The sequence below is a fragment of the Stenella coeruleoalba genome (assembly GCF_951394435.1).
Source record: "Stenella coeruleoalba genome assembly, chromosome: 18".
Classification (NCBI taxonomy): domain Eukaryota; kingdom Metazoa; phylum Chordata; class Mammalia; order Artiodactyla; family Delphinidae; genus Stenella; species Stenella coeruleoalba.
Genome location: NC_137164.1, coordinates 42,795,473 through 42,810,425, shown reverse-complemented (window position 1 = coordinate 42,810,425; position 14,953 = coordinate 42,795,473).

Sequence of the window (14,953 nt, the reverse complement as noted above, 5' to 3'; positions counted from 1 at the left end):
CTTCCTCTGATGACATTTCCAGAATACCCAGTCACCAGGCTCCAGACTGTGGCCAAAAGGATCCTTTGAGGTGGGATTCAGGAAAGCTTCTTTAACCTGTTGATGATAGTCTTTGGCATAAGACATTAAAGAATTACAGTAGTTAGCCATACTAGTGTGAGATAACAAGGGATCAGCAGAAAGTTGATTATCAATAGACATTGGTCTACAGGTGACTATCTCATATGGGAGTGAGTTTATGTTTACCAAAGACGGTACTGTGGACAGTCAGCAAGACCAGAGGCAATACCTTGGACAAACAGTGTCAAATAGTTTCATCAAGTTTAGAGATTTTAAATTTAAGGATCTCATTTGTTCTTTTAACCTTGCCTGATGATTGAGGGTGATAGGGACAGTGATAATTCCAAGAAGTTTGGAAAGTTTTTGTTAAGGCTTATGTGATTTGCCCAGTGAAATGAGTGCCTTGATCACTGGTGATTGTGGAAGGTGGAAAACACATTTTCCAATGATTTTTTTGCCACCATGAGGGCATCAGCTTGTGGCAGGGGAAGGCTTCAAGCTATCCAGAAAACATATATACAATAAGAAGAATACATTTTTAACCCATACTAGGTGGTAGTTGAATGAAATGTAGCTGCAGGTGCTGGCAAGGTCCAGAGAGAAGAGTTTCGAGGCCTCTGGGAACAAAAAGTTTTTCTAGGATCATGGACCAGACAAATCAGACATTGGTGCTAAACTCTTTTTGCAATTTCATAGATGTCTCCCTACCAATGTTTCTTCATAGTTTGAGCCATCTTAAATGCACTATAGTGGGTGAAGAAATGTAAAACTGATAAAAGACGTTTGCCAGGGAGTTGGGAAGAACAAAACAGCTAATTGGGTTTACCATAGCCTTGACTGTTCATTGAATTTACAACTGTTGTTTACCCATCTTAATTTCTCTGATTCAGGAGCAGACTGTTGCCATATTACAAATACATGAGGATGGCAAAAGTCTTGGAACAAGGGGTCATTTTTGCAGAAGCAGAATAGACTTCTTCTTCATGGGCCACAACCTGTATAGATATCCTTACTGTTGCCTTTGCAAGAAAGTCAGCAAGGCCATTTCCCTGATAGGGGAATCTTTCCCTGATAGGTTTAATCTTTTTAGATTGTTCCTCAATTTTGATGACAGCAATTTCAGAATGTAAGAGAATAGCAGTAAGAGGGTCGTCTACTTGCTCATTTTTTATTGGGGTCTCAATGAATGTAAGAAAACCCCCTTTGTTTCTATAACATCTCAAAATCATGGATGAACCAAAGGCATACAGCCTATCTGTATAAGTATTAACAATTTGTCCTTTTGTTAAGTGGCATGCTCTTGTAAGGACATGGAACTCTGCTTGTTGGGCTGATTTAGTTTGTGGGAGATTATTCCTCTCAAGTAGTTCATATTGGGTAGTAACAGTACAGCCAACTTGGAAATTTCCTTTTTTGTCTTTACAATATGACCTATCAACAAAAAAAATAAGATCCAGATTAAACAGTGTCTTGTAAATTAGGACACAGTGACACAAAATGGGACTTTATTACCTTACAGCCATGGGACTCACCTTGGTCAGGCAGGGGTAGTAATGAAGCAGGCTTAAGGATATTGCAACTTTTAAAATGTAAATTATCTTGTGAAAGCAGAAGTGTCTCATAGGAGGTTAGTCAGCTTGCAGAGAAATGTTGAGGCAATTCAGAATTAAAGAGACTTTGGACAGTGCACAGTGTTTGTGAAAAAGTGCCATTTCCTAGTGTTATATCTGCTGAAGTTTCTACTAACTTTACAGAAGTAGTTATAGCCCTAAGGCAGATAGAATAATCATGAGCAACTGTATCAAGCTGTATGCTATAATAGGCAATAGGCCAATGTTTATTACCATGTTTTTGCATAAACATTCCCAGGGCTTGGCTATCTTTTTCATGCACAAATAAGGTAAAAAGTTTTGAATAGTTAGGTAGTCCTAAGGCTGATGGTTCTTGCAGGGCTTGTTTTAGGCCTGTAAAGGTCTGCTCATGTTTATTTCCTCAAGGAAGGGGCTCAGAGACTGAAATTTCATAGAGTAAAATTATAAGTTCATAGAGTGGGGAAACTATTTAGAGAAAAATTTGGAACACATACTCTCCAATAACCAGCCACACTTACGAATCCATGAAGCTGTCACTTACTTGTGGGCGTAAGAAGTTCTTGGATTAGCTTAATTCTTTTTAGAGATAGCTGGATTCCATCAGCATTTAGATTATGACCTACATAGTGAACAGTGTCTAGAGATCATTGTAATTTTTCCTTAGAGACTTTATGTTCATCTTCAGCTAAATGTTGCAGCAAATAAACAGAATCTTTTATGGATGGCTCTTTGGTAACCAGAGCACATATTTTAAAAAAGTAGATATCCCAAGGAACTAGAGTGTTTAAATCTTGGTGGAGCACCTGAGAGAAATAAGAAGGGGCTTCAATGAACCCTTACAGCATGACTGTCTAGGTACATTGTTAATCGTTCCAAGCAAAGGCCAATAGATGTTGACTGTTGGGGTTTACAGCAATGTAGAAAAAGGCTGAACAGGGATCTGCAACAGTGAACAATTTTGAGTCTCATGGAAATTGTGAGAAAGATGCTTGTGTTTGGAACAACCAAGAAATGTGGAAAAACTGGGCTTTCCTGGTGGCGCAGTGGTTGAGAGTCCGCCTGCCGATGCAGGGGACGCGGGTTCGTGCCCCGGTCCGGGAGGATCCCACATGCCACGGGGCAGCTGGGCCTGTGGGCCATGGCCGCTGGGCCTGCGCGTCCGGAGACTGTGCTCCGCAACGGGAGAGGCCGCAGCAGTGAGGGGCCCGCATACGCAAAAAAAAAAAAAAAAAAAAAAAAAATACAATGTAGAAATGCGGAAAAACTATCTTGTTTATAGCTATCCTCAACCATTAGGTTTCCAGACTGGCAAGATCTCTGTGTTACAGGGGCTGGTGGAGGGAGTAATTAGCCCCTGGGTGTGAAGCTTTGTATGGCCTCAACCTTTAATGGCTACTGAGGCAATTTAGGAAGAGGTTTAGTTATCCTATCTGAATTTTTATAGGTTCTGCACTTTTTATTCTCCCAATGTCATAATTAGAAGTAGCCCATAGATTTTGGGACACCTCAATTAAATTAGGGAACTTTTGTTGGAATTCTTCCTTTTCTATGTCAAAAACAGATTGGAAAGATCAGGTTCAGGTTGGTCAATAAATTCTAAGGTGAATTCTTCATTGGAGGGAAAACATATTAGACCTTTTAATTTAGAAAGGATATTTCTACCCAATTGATTGGCTGGAGCTGTATCATATGGCAAAAAGAAATGATTTTCAGTAAAAGGTCCCAGAGTCACTTGTACTGGTTGAGACAGAAACTCCCCGAATTTTATTAGTCAGCCCCACTATAGAAACTTCTTTCTCACTCTGAGGGGTGTTTTGGTCTTATGAGACTGGATAGAAAGTGTAGAAAGTAGAAAGTGTAGCTCCAGTAGCTAAGAGAATTTGGAAAGATTTTAGGTTAACTTTAATTTCTGTTTCCCCTTTGCTTTTTAAGGTAATTACTGGTGGTAGTTTACCAGAGGGTCCCTTGGGGTCCTGTCAGTTCTGAGAAGGGCCCATATGGGGGACCTCCTACGGGAGTAGATATTACAACATTGGAGTTAATGTTGAAAAATGTACAGAGGGCAATCTCTTTTCCAGTGTCCCAGTTCATTAAAACTGAGACATCAATTCCTTGTCTCATATCCCAGCGTTATAATAGACCCCTAGGAGGGTATAATGCAGGAGTCCCAGATGTTATCTTAGGTCTCTGTCCTTGGAGCTGTTGTAGCAGTAATCCATTTACAATAGGGCAGCTACAGCAGGTTGGGTGACCTCATTTATTGTATGAAACCCAGAATAACATAGGATGAGAGCTTGCAGATGGCCTTAAAGTCTGTACCAGATTTATCTTTCTTTTGTTTGCGTGTTTGAATAATAGACCTATGAATGCAGGCAAGGAATAATTTAGGAATGACTTTTTAAAGATGAGTTGCTATTTTTCAAGCTTTTTCTTATCCATAAGGGGACCATGTTGAAGATCAAGAATCCTGAGATATCATTCTTAGGGTTACCCCATTCTGCTTTCTGTATCCATTTTTTGGCTTCACCAGGTCCTACCAACATGTGTATAAGCAGCCTGGGGTCATAGACTTCAATAATGACTCTAAATTCTTCAAGAAACTTTGGGGGACTCCTCCCTAGGTTTAGGAAATTTCTTAACAACGGCCCTTTGGTCAGCTTTTGACCACAGAGTGAAAGATACATGAGGAGGATTGCTTGCAACCTCAAGAGGTTTAGTTTTAAAAGACTGTTTAATAGTCTCTTCAGTAGAAAGGCAATTCAGATAGAGAATTAGTAAAACATGAGCACTCAGGTAAAGGAGGATAGAGGGGAGCAGTAGGAGTCATGTCAGCCTTGAGGGTTTTTGTCTTAGGTACTTCTTGGTGTCTTTCATTTTTATTAGCCTTTTGCAATAAATTTTTTTTTTTTGAGGTACGCGGGCCTCTCACTGCTTTGGCCTCTCCCGTTGCGGAGCACAGGCTCCGGACGAGGAGGCCCAGCGGCCATGGCTCACTGGCCCAGCCGCTCCGCAGCATGTGGAATCCTCCTGGACCGGGGCACAAACCCGTGTCCACTGCATCGGCAGGCGGACTCTCAACCACTGCACCACCAGGGAAGCCCTGCAATAAATTTTTTAATGAAACAATTTTGGAATCTTGAAGGCTTCTGGAAGTGACTACATGCCGATTAAAATAAGTATCCCATTCCATTTGTTTAATTTGGAAATGCTTGCTTTTAAGTGTACTTCTTAAATAAATGATCTTATCTAATTGGAACATTCCCCATAATGACTATTGCAATTCTAGGTTATTTTCAGTAAGATTTTGTCATTTTTCTAGATATTCATAGCTTTCAGAACCATAGTTCTTAGAAATAAAACAAGAAGGTGTGTTGGAAAGTGGTTCACTCAACTCTTTGGAATTTAATTATCTCATTCTTTTTTGCTAAGTCTTTTTGGGTCTCTCAGAGCCAAACTAACACCTAAGAGAGATGTACTGCTGGGTTGAAGATTGTGTGGTGTTTTGCAGTGTACCTTGTTGCAGGGAAATTTCTTGAGATTGGTGAGTGACCTAGTGTTAATCTAACTTGTTCCATGAACAACTTATCCTAATACGGGAGTCTTAGAGTGCTCTAACAGCTTTTAAGTGCTCAACCCATACCCACAAATTTCTGTGGCTTTTTGGCTTCCTAGATTCCCATTAGCCTTTACCTACACAAAACATACTGGACTCAATCCAGCTTAAGTCACACCAAATCCAACCCCAGACCCAGACTGGTTTTTAATTCAGACCCAGTCTAACTCTGGCTGGTAACCACCAGCAGTTCCATGTTGGCATGGATCTGGGGACTGGAGTGAGGACTGAGACAGCAGACCCCAAATAATGGGGATTGCAGACTGAGGTTCCACACAAATGGGAAACTGAAGACTAAACCACTAGCAGTTCCCAACATGGAATCTGGGGACAAAACAAGAGCTGGTGGTTTGCAACCAAATGGGGGACAGTGAAAAGCCAATTAGATTTGACACATTGGTGCAAAGACAACAGAGCTCAGAACCAAGAGGAACTTTCCCATGTACTTTGGAAAGGGTGAGAAAGAGAACTCAGTTTGTTTGAGGGTAAAACACCTGTGTTTCTCATTGTCTCCGAAGCCATTGGAAGTCTCCTTTGGTCCTGCCAGTGCCACAGAATCTCGTAAAAACAAAATTCAACTGAATAAACTTAGAGATCTAATTGGCTTTATTCAATGATTCATGAGTCAGGCAGCGTCCCTTCTAGCAAGTCGAAAGGAACTCAGAACAGCTGTCCAAAATAAAAGGTTTTTCATAGGCAAAAAGGGGTGGGAAAGAGAAGTTTCTAGCAAAGAAGGGATTGTTTTAGTCAAGATCACTGTCCTCTGAGTGACAAAAATATTCTACTGAGTGGATTACCTCACCAGTGCAGACTGGGTAATTCCATATTGATTGGTTAGAGGTTACATTTCTGGGAGAGGCTGAAACTGCAATTAGGTTAGGTATTAAGTCCTGGTTTGCTGATGTGGGGCTTAGGACAACTGATTCCATTTTGGGGTTGTTGTCTCTTTTTTAACAATAACAACAAAATTCCTATTTGTGTTAAACATTACAGAGGCTAATACAAGTGGATACCAACAAGAATGTTACTAGAATTTAAGGTTACCAATCGAAATATAGAAAGCATTTTTAATTTTACATATCTACCTGAGCTTTTTCTACATGTATGTTTTCCTAATTGAGAGACAGACCTCAGAAAGAATTGCCTAGAAGTGCTTATGCCAGTATCTACCCTTCAGTGTTTCTTTTTCCTATATCTAATCAGTGGGAAATTATATGGGTTTTTATCTATTTAGTCAACTCTAAATCTGGCTATCAAATTCATCCTCTAATTTCCACCTCTTAGAATTAAATATGATTACTTTTTATTTGTCTTTCTAAGAACAGGGACCGGACTTCCCTGGTGGCGCAGTGATTGAGAGTCCACCTGCCGATGCAAGGAACACGGGTTCGTGCCCTGGTCCGGAGAGATCCCACATGCCGCAGAGCGGCTAGGCCTGTGAGATATGGCTGCTGAGCCTGCGCGTCTGGAGCCTGTGCTCTGCAATGGGAGAGGCCACAACAGTGAGAGGTCCGCGTACCGCAAAAAAAAAAAAAAAAAAAAAAAAGAACAGGGATCCATTTTGTAGAGTTATATAGGCTAAACAGCTGTACAAGGTACGTAATTTTGAGTAGCCTGACAAAGTTGATTAAGATAAAACTTGACTTTCTGAGAGAGCTCATTTACTCATTTGCTCAATAAGTAGTATTGAGAATCTACAGTCCAATTTTGGCAATTAGGACTCAAACATGAATAAGACAGACAAAATCCCTTCTCCCATGAAGCTTATATTCTAATAGGGAAAAAAGAAAAAAAAAAAACAAGAAATTTAAAATTAATACATATGTAATACAATTTCAAGATGAACTAATAATTAAAAAGAGCAGGGAGTTAGTCACAGGGATTTTTTTTTTTAAATAGGCTGTTTAGGGAATATTTTCATAAGAAAGGAACATTTGGGCAAAGATCTGAAAAAAATGAGAGACTGAAAAATATTGTTGGGAAAGTATTCCAGTCTTAGAAAAGGACCAGTGCAAATCCCCTGAATTTATACAAGGTGGCATGTTCAAGAAACTCTAAGAAGGCCAGAATCTTGATAATGGGTCCACATTTGGTGGCTTCTATTTTAGATATTTAACATACCATGATATTTAAGTCCTGATATAACCTTATCTAAAGATAGTAAATTTAAGTTCATTTAAAAATACAAGTTATGCAAGATAAATAAGTTCTGCATATCTAATGTACAACAATATGACTATAGTTAATAATTTTATATTGTATACTTGAAATTTATTAAGAGAGTAGATCTTAAGTTTTCTCCCCACCAACACAAAAAATGGTAACTATGTGAGGTGATGGATATGCTAATTGGCTTAATTGTGGTAAATATTTCACAATTTGCATATAGAAAAACACAAAGTTTTTATTTTAAATACTTGTAATTTTTAATTGTCAAGTATGCCTAAATAAAAATTGAAATAAACAAATCTGTATCTCCTGCTCTGGTAAGAAAATTTAAGGGCATAATGGAAAATTTAAGGGCATAGTGCTCAGAGTATACCAAACGATCCCAATTTTTGAATCTATTACATGATCTCATTTATGGTACTACTGTGCAGTATTTTGGCACATACCATTTTATTGTTAATTCTCTCCATCTTTATTTCTTAAAATATTATAATATTCATTAATTATCTCTAAATATGCACTTCCTTTTAAAAAGCTGTTCTAGTTCACAAAAAAACAGTTTCAAATGGTGAGAGCTATTTGATAAAGCAGTCTCTGTGTTTTCTATTTATTTCAAAGAGAATTAAAAAACTTAGACAAAACAAATGACAAAATGTATTTGGGACTCTGAGGGGTTTCTGAAAAATCTGTGAAATAGCTTCATTTATTTAGTAGTCCTTAGAGTAACTGCAATTCAGTTCATTTTAATGAAGCATTTCTTTTAAAAATGTATTTAGTAAATGTCTCTTAATGATCATTTATTTCTCTCTGTGTGCATAAATGTCTTAATTTCACACACAAATATTAGTTTTTCTAGGTAAATAGAAAATTCTGAATTATGGATTGACTTGTTTCCTTTCAGCAATGTGAAGTTACTATGTTTTTAGCCTCCATTGTTACCTTTGAGAATTTTGTTTACAGACAAAATTGTTACATTTTATGGATTTTTAAAAAATCTTTTACTAGTGGTGAGAACTCTTTGTTTTCTGTGATGCATTCAAGCTTTACTATAATTATATATTTGCACATTTCTTTATATTTCATGTTTGACATATTGTGCCTTCTGTATTTATGAATTCATGTCTTTCATTAATTATGAAAAGTTTCATTAATTTTTCTGCATTTATGGACTTTTATACATTTTCTTTAATTCTAAGTCTGAAAGACTTACTAGAACTATGTTCTTCTCACCTTTATGTTTTTGACATTTATATTAAATTTTCATGTAAAATAATTTCCTCAAATATAATTTCCACTTTACTAATGTCTTTTCAACAGTGTCTAATCTACTATTTAGGCTATCTGTTAAGTATAATTTTAACAAATTTATTCTTAACTTTAAAAATTTCTATTTTGATCCTTTTCAAGTCAGCTTGAAATTTTTAGTAAATTTATTTTTCGTTGCTCACTTTTTTTCACATTTTAGTTTTTAAAACTTTTCAATTGTTTTCTGAATTTCTTATTTACAATATCAGAATTATTGGGGAATCTAAACTTGTTGTTGCTGTTTTTGCTGTTCTTGTTGATTTTAACTCATGTGACATTTCTTTATGTGTCTGGTAATATTTTATTGAAATATCATATTTTGATAAGACTTAATCTTTTAATATTTGGAAGGTTCAATTGTAGAAACTTTCCTCCAAGGTGAATTTCCACTGGATTCTGCTAGGTACCAAGGACTACTGCTGTCCTGGGACCATTTTATTTCCATTGAAACATCCAAAATTTAAGTTGGGAGCTGAGGTCCACATCCTTCCACTTTGTAGCAGATTAAACTTTAGGGTTGAGATGTCAATTTGCCTTTCAGGCCACCCTACTTTTGTATTACATACTATTTATCATTTTTTGTTCTGGTTTTAGGTCATTGCGCCTTTCTCTGAACCACTGTCAGAGATTTCCCTTAGTTTGGGGGAAATTAAATATATGAAGAATTTACTATATTTTGAAAGAGATCGTAATCTAAAATATGGCCAATGTATAGGCCCTAGTTTATGTTTTCTTTTAGAATGTTTAGCATTTTGTTTTTTAGCATGTTTACATCATTTTCTTATACTATTATACTGGTATGCTAAGATTTTTATTTCCTAGTAACTTATTTTTCAGATTTATATCTTTAATGTCTTGTTTTGGATTGGTTCCATATTTTAAAATCTATAATTTCATACCCTTCCATTGTATGGAGTATTTATAGCTTTAACTATATATTCGATATCTGTTATTATGGCTGTTTCCTTTAAAATGCTAGTATGTCTACTTATTAATCTTGAAAGTTAATTAATATTTCTAATCTCTTCTCAATTAATACATGTACCTAGAACTCTGTAACTCTGATGATTTCATCCTATTTTAACATGTTACTTTTATCTACATTAGAAACTGCTATTTCTATTTTTGTTTTGGTGAATTGTCTTTTGTGATGGCACTTTCTCATGTGTGCAGTAATTCTGAATTTTGAGTTAGTGTTTTCATTTCACCAATAGGAATTCTTAGAGTTTTAATCTGAGTTCTTGCCCAATAAGAGAATATTGGTATTTCTACTTAGTATCTTTGTGTTTACCATTCTATAACTACATCATGGAAGTTCTCAACTTGGAATATCACAGGCTATGAAGGTAAATCAGCTTTAAATTATAAACCTGTGTCAATCTCAGGCCTGTGTATCTGTGTGTATGTGTGTGTGTGTGTGTGTGTGTGTGTGTGTGTTTATAAATCTATATATTTATATATTCATAGAAATCTTTATTTTTCTTTACACAAAGCAGGAAAAGCAGAAGAACTTTATTTTTGTCTCTGTTTTCCATTTAGTGATATGTTTTCTTCTATATAATTTTCTGAAATGAAATTTTCAGAGGTCCAATTCCTTGCTTTAGACAGGAGATTCAGGTCTAATACTTTTCCATTCACACAAGGCCTGATCACCTATAAAACTTGGCTATAAAACTGTGGCCTCTCTTTTGGCTATTGAAATTAACAAACACTTCCAGAAGGGCCAGAATGTCAGAATTATCTAAACATTCTTCTTATCATTTTTCTCCCTCTCTCTCTCCTACTCTTTCCCTCCCTCCCTAGCCCTTGCACTTTTAAAAATAATAATTTCAATCTTAACTGTGCATTAAAAATATTTATTTATTTTATGCAGTTGTTATTTTTATGACTATTGAAATATTTTCAAAATAGTATATATACAATATTGCTAAAAATAAAAGTTTTTATTTCTCTTTTAAACTATAAAATTTTGTTTTTATCATCTAAGACTTGTAATCTTAACCCTGGAGCTAAAACTACTGAAAAGTTTCCTTTACATAATTGTTATTGGTAATTGAATATACTCACAGGATGATTGTTAATAGAAGTTTGATTCGTTAGAGTGTTTGTTATAGGAAACTAAATTAAATACCAAATTTTCAATAAACATCTAGTAGAATGATAATTAACTTACTACTTAAGGCTTCATTTATAGTTTTTTTGTGTAATCAAATCTTATATAAATGGTCCAAACTCATATTTCAAGCAAATGCACTGAGAAACTTTATCATTGCTGATTCATTTCTAATCCAAGGACAGTGTGTTCCTTCATAAATTTCAACAAATTTATGAAGTAAAGTATGTGAGATGTTTTTTAACAAGCTCCAATAATTTTTTCTTTCATCATCCTGAAATGGTAAATAAAGGATGTGTGGATTTAACTGTATCTTCAAGGATAAATCATTTAAATTGATTAAAAAAAATAAAATTTTAAAAGAGGGTCATTCCAAGAAAGAAAGAAGCAAAATCAGTAAATTATTTTCAATCTTCACACATACTATCTCTAACAGCAACATTTGATGCAGTTGACCATTTATTCTTCTTAAATTTTTTTTTAAAATAGTTTGTGTGTTTCCTTTGGCTTCTCTCCTAACTCATTGCCTACTGGCTCCTCCTTTCCATCAAAACCAAGCAATGTCCAAGGACCTCCACAATTTGATCTTTAGATCTCTGATCTTTAACTGCAATCCTTTCCTAAGTTACTTATTGTAAAGCACTAAGGCTACAAATACCATGTATGTGGTTTTCCAAATATCATTTTCAAAAATGACAGTCTGGAGAGTGATCTCCAAGGTCTGGTTAAATCTGATACTCAATCTTTAACACTGCTAGTTATGTTAGTGAATGTGAGTGAATTGCATAAACACTGATACAATATTTCCAGCCCAATCTCTTGACTTTCTCTTTTTAAGTATCCCATCACTTGCAGTCCAAACGTAATTTCTTTTGACTCTACTTTCAAACCATATCTATAATCTGCTTCCTCCCTACTCCCAAGGCACTATTATTTCTCATGTGGAAAAACATACTAGATGTTTACTGCTCTTTCTACTTACATTCATGACTTGCTAAAATTCTCTCTCTTTCCTTTCTTTTTTTTTTTTTCCTGCTGTAATAATCTTTACAAAACTTTGAGTCAGATTAGGTCACTCTCTTTTGTAAAACTTTCCAGGGCTTTTCTTTATTCTTGGAGTAAAAATAAACTCCTTACCTTGCACTGTAAGACTTTACATGAGTCAGCCTCTACATGCATTTCTGACTTCATTCCATGTAGGATTCCCCTGACCTGTTATGCTTAACTACAGTAGATTTCCATTTATTAAAAAAGAAGTAAATTTTGAGCTTAATATAATTTAGATTTAAGTTCTTCCTTTACCCTTAAAGCTTTTCTTTCAGCTCTTCACATGAGCAACTTCTTGAAATCATTCAGATTTCAACATCTGTTATGCAAGGATAATCTAGACCACAATCAAAAAATAGCCCTCACGGGGGCTTCCCTGGTGGTGCAGTGGTTGGGGGTCCGCCTGCCAATGCACGGGACATGGGTCCGTGCCCCGGTCCAGGAAGATCCCACATGCCGCAGAGTGGCTGGGCTCGTGAGCCATGGCCACTGAGCCTGCACGTCCAGAGCCTGTGCTCCGCAATGGGAGAGGCCACAACAGGGAGAGGCCACAACAGTGATAGGTCCACGTAAAACAACAACAACAACAAAAATAGCCCTCACCATTCCTCCCTCACATTTAATTTCTTACCACATCACTGACTTAATTCATGGAAATTAACTGAAATTATCTTGCCTGTGTGTTTAAATATTGATATATTGACTGAACATCCTTTTTAGATGATAAATTCCATGATATCAGGAACTTTGTCTATACATAGTCATCAGGTATAAAATATAAAAATGAATATATTAGTTTTAAGGAATTGTAGCACAAGATTGATCTAAGTTGCAATATTGTGGTAGAGTATAGTATAAATACAGAACATAAATTGATTATTGGATTTCTGGAAATCAGATGAAGGAATTTAGGTTTAATGTTGTAGACAACAGGAATATACTTTACATTTTCCTTTAAGCTGGCAACCAAAAACCCCCTATTTGAATAATTTACATAACTTGAATACCCATGGCCTGTAGAATCTCGTTATTTAGTGTTAAGCATGACAAGTAAACCTGTTTAAAATTCTATGTAGAGTAATAGATATTTGTTTACCTATAAATGTGTTATATTTTAATTGCATGAGTAATAATGACAAAATATTTAAAAAGTAAGAATAATTTATCTATGCGTTTGTAGGGTATATTTTTCTTTCTTTTATGTATTTTTGTATACAGCAGGTTCTTAATAGTCATCCATTTTATACACATCAGTGTATACATGTGAATCCCAATCTCCCAATTCATCCCAGCAACACTCCCACCACCCACCACTTTCCCCGCTTGGTGTCCATATGTTTGTTCTCTACTTCTGTGTCTCAATTTCTGCCCTGCAAACTGGTTTATCTGTACCATTTTTCTAGGTTCAACATATATGTGTTAATATACGATATTTGTTTTTTCTCTTTCTGACTTACTTGACTCTGTATGACAGTCTCTAGATCCATCCATGTCTCTAAAATGACCCAATTTCATTCCCTATTATGGCTGAGTAATATTCCATTCCAAATCTTCTTCAACCATTTGTCTGTCAATGGGCTTTTAGGTTGCTTCCATGACCTGGCTATTGTAAATAGTGCTTCAATGAATATTGGGGTGCATGTGTCTTTTTGAATTATGGTTTTCTCAGGGTATATGCCCAGTATGGGATTGCTGGGTCATATTGTAATTCTATTTTTAGTTTTTTAAGGAACCTCCATACTGTTCTCCACAGTGGCTGTATCAATTTACATTCCCACCAACAGTGCAAGAGGGTTCCCTTTTCTCCACACCCTCTCCAGCATTTGTTGTTTGTAGATTTTCTAATGATGCCCATTCCGACTGGTGTGAGGTGATACCTCATTGTAGTTTTGATTTGCATTTCTCTAATAATTAGTGATGTTAAGCAGCTTTTCATGTGCTTCTTGGCCATCTGTATGTCTTCTTTGGAGAAAAGTTTTTTTAGATCTTCTGCCCATTTTTGGATTGGATTGTTTGTTTTTTTTAATATTGACCTGAATGAGCTGTTTATGTATTTTGGAGATTAATCCTTTGTCTGTTGATTAGTTTGCAAATATTTTCTCATTCTGTGGGTTGTCTTTTCGTCTTGTTTATGGTTTCCTTTGCTGAACAAAAGCTTTTAAGTTTCATTAGGTCCCATTTGTATATTTTTGGCTTTATTTCCATTATTAGGAGGTGGATCAAAAAAGATCTTGCTGTGATTTATGTCAAAGAGTGTTCTTCCTATGTTTTCCTCTTAGAGTTTGATAGTGTCTGGCCTTACATTTAGGTCTCTAATCCATTTTGAGTTTACTTTTTTGTATGGTGTTAGGGAGTGTTCTAATTTCATTCTTTTACTGGTAACTGTCCAGTTTTCCCAGCACCACTTATTGTAGAGACTGTCTTTTATCTATTGTATATCCTTGCTTCCTTTGTCATGGATTAGTTGACCATAGGTGCATGAGTTCATCTCAGGGCTTTCTATCTTGTTCCATTGATCTATATTTCTGTTTTTCTGTCAGTACCATATTGTCTTGATTACTGTAGCTTTGTAGTATAGTTAGAAGTAAGGGAGTCTGATCCCTCCAGCTCTGTTTTTTTCCCTCAAGACTGCTTTGGCTATTCAGGGTCTTTTGTGTCTCCATAAAATCATTTAAGATTTTTTATTTCTAGTTCTGTAAAAAAATGCCTTTGGTAATTTGATAGGGATTGCATTGAATCTGTAGATTGCTTTGGGTAGTAGAGTCATTTTCACAATATTGATTCTTCCAATCCAAGAACATGGTATATCACTCCATCTGTTTGTATCATCTTTAATTTCTTTCATCAGTGTCTTATAGTTTTCTGCATAAAGTTCTTTTTGTCTCCCTAGGTAGGTTTATTCCTAGATATTTTATTCTTTTTGTTGCAGTGGTAATTGGGAGTGTTTCCTTAATTTCTCTTTCAGATTTTTCGTCATTAATGTATAGGAATGCAAAAGATTTCTGTGTATTAATTTTCTATCCTGCAACTTTACCAAATTCATTGATCAGCTCT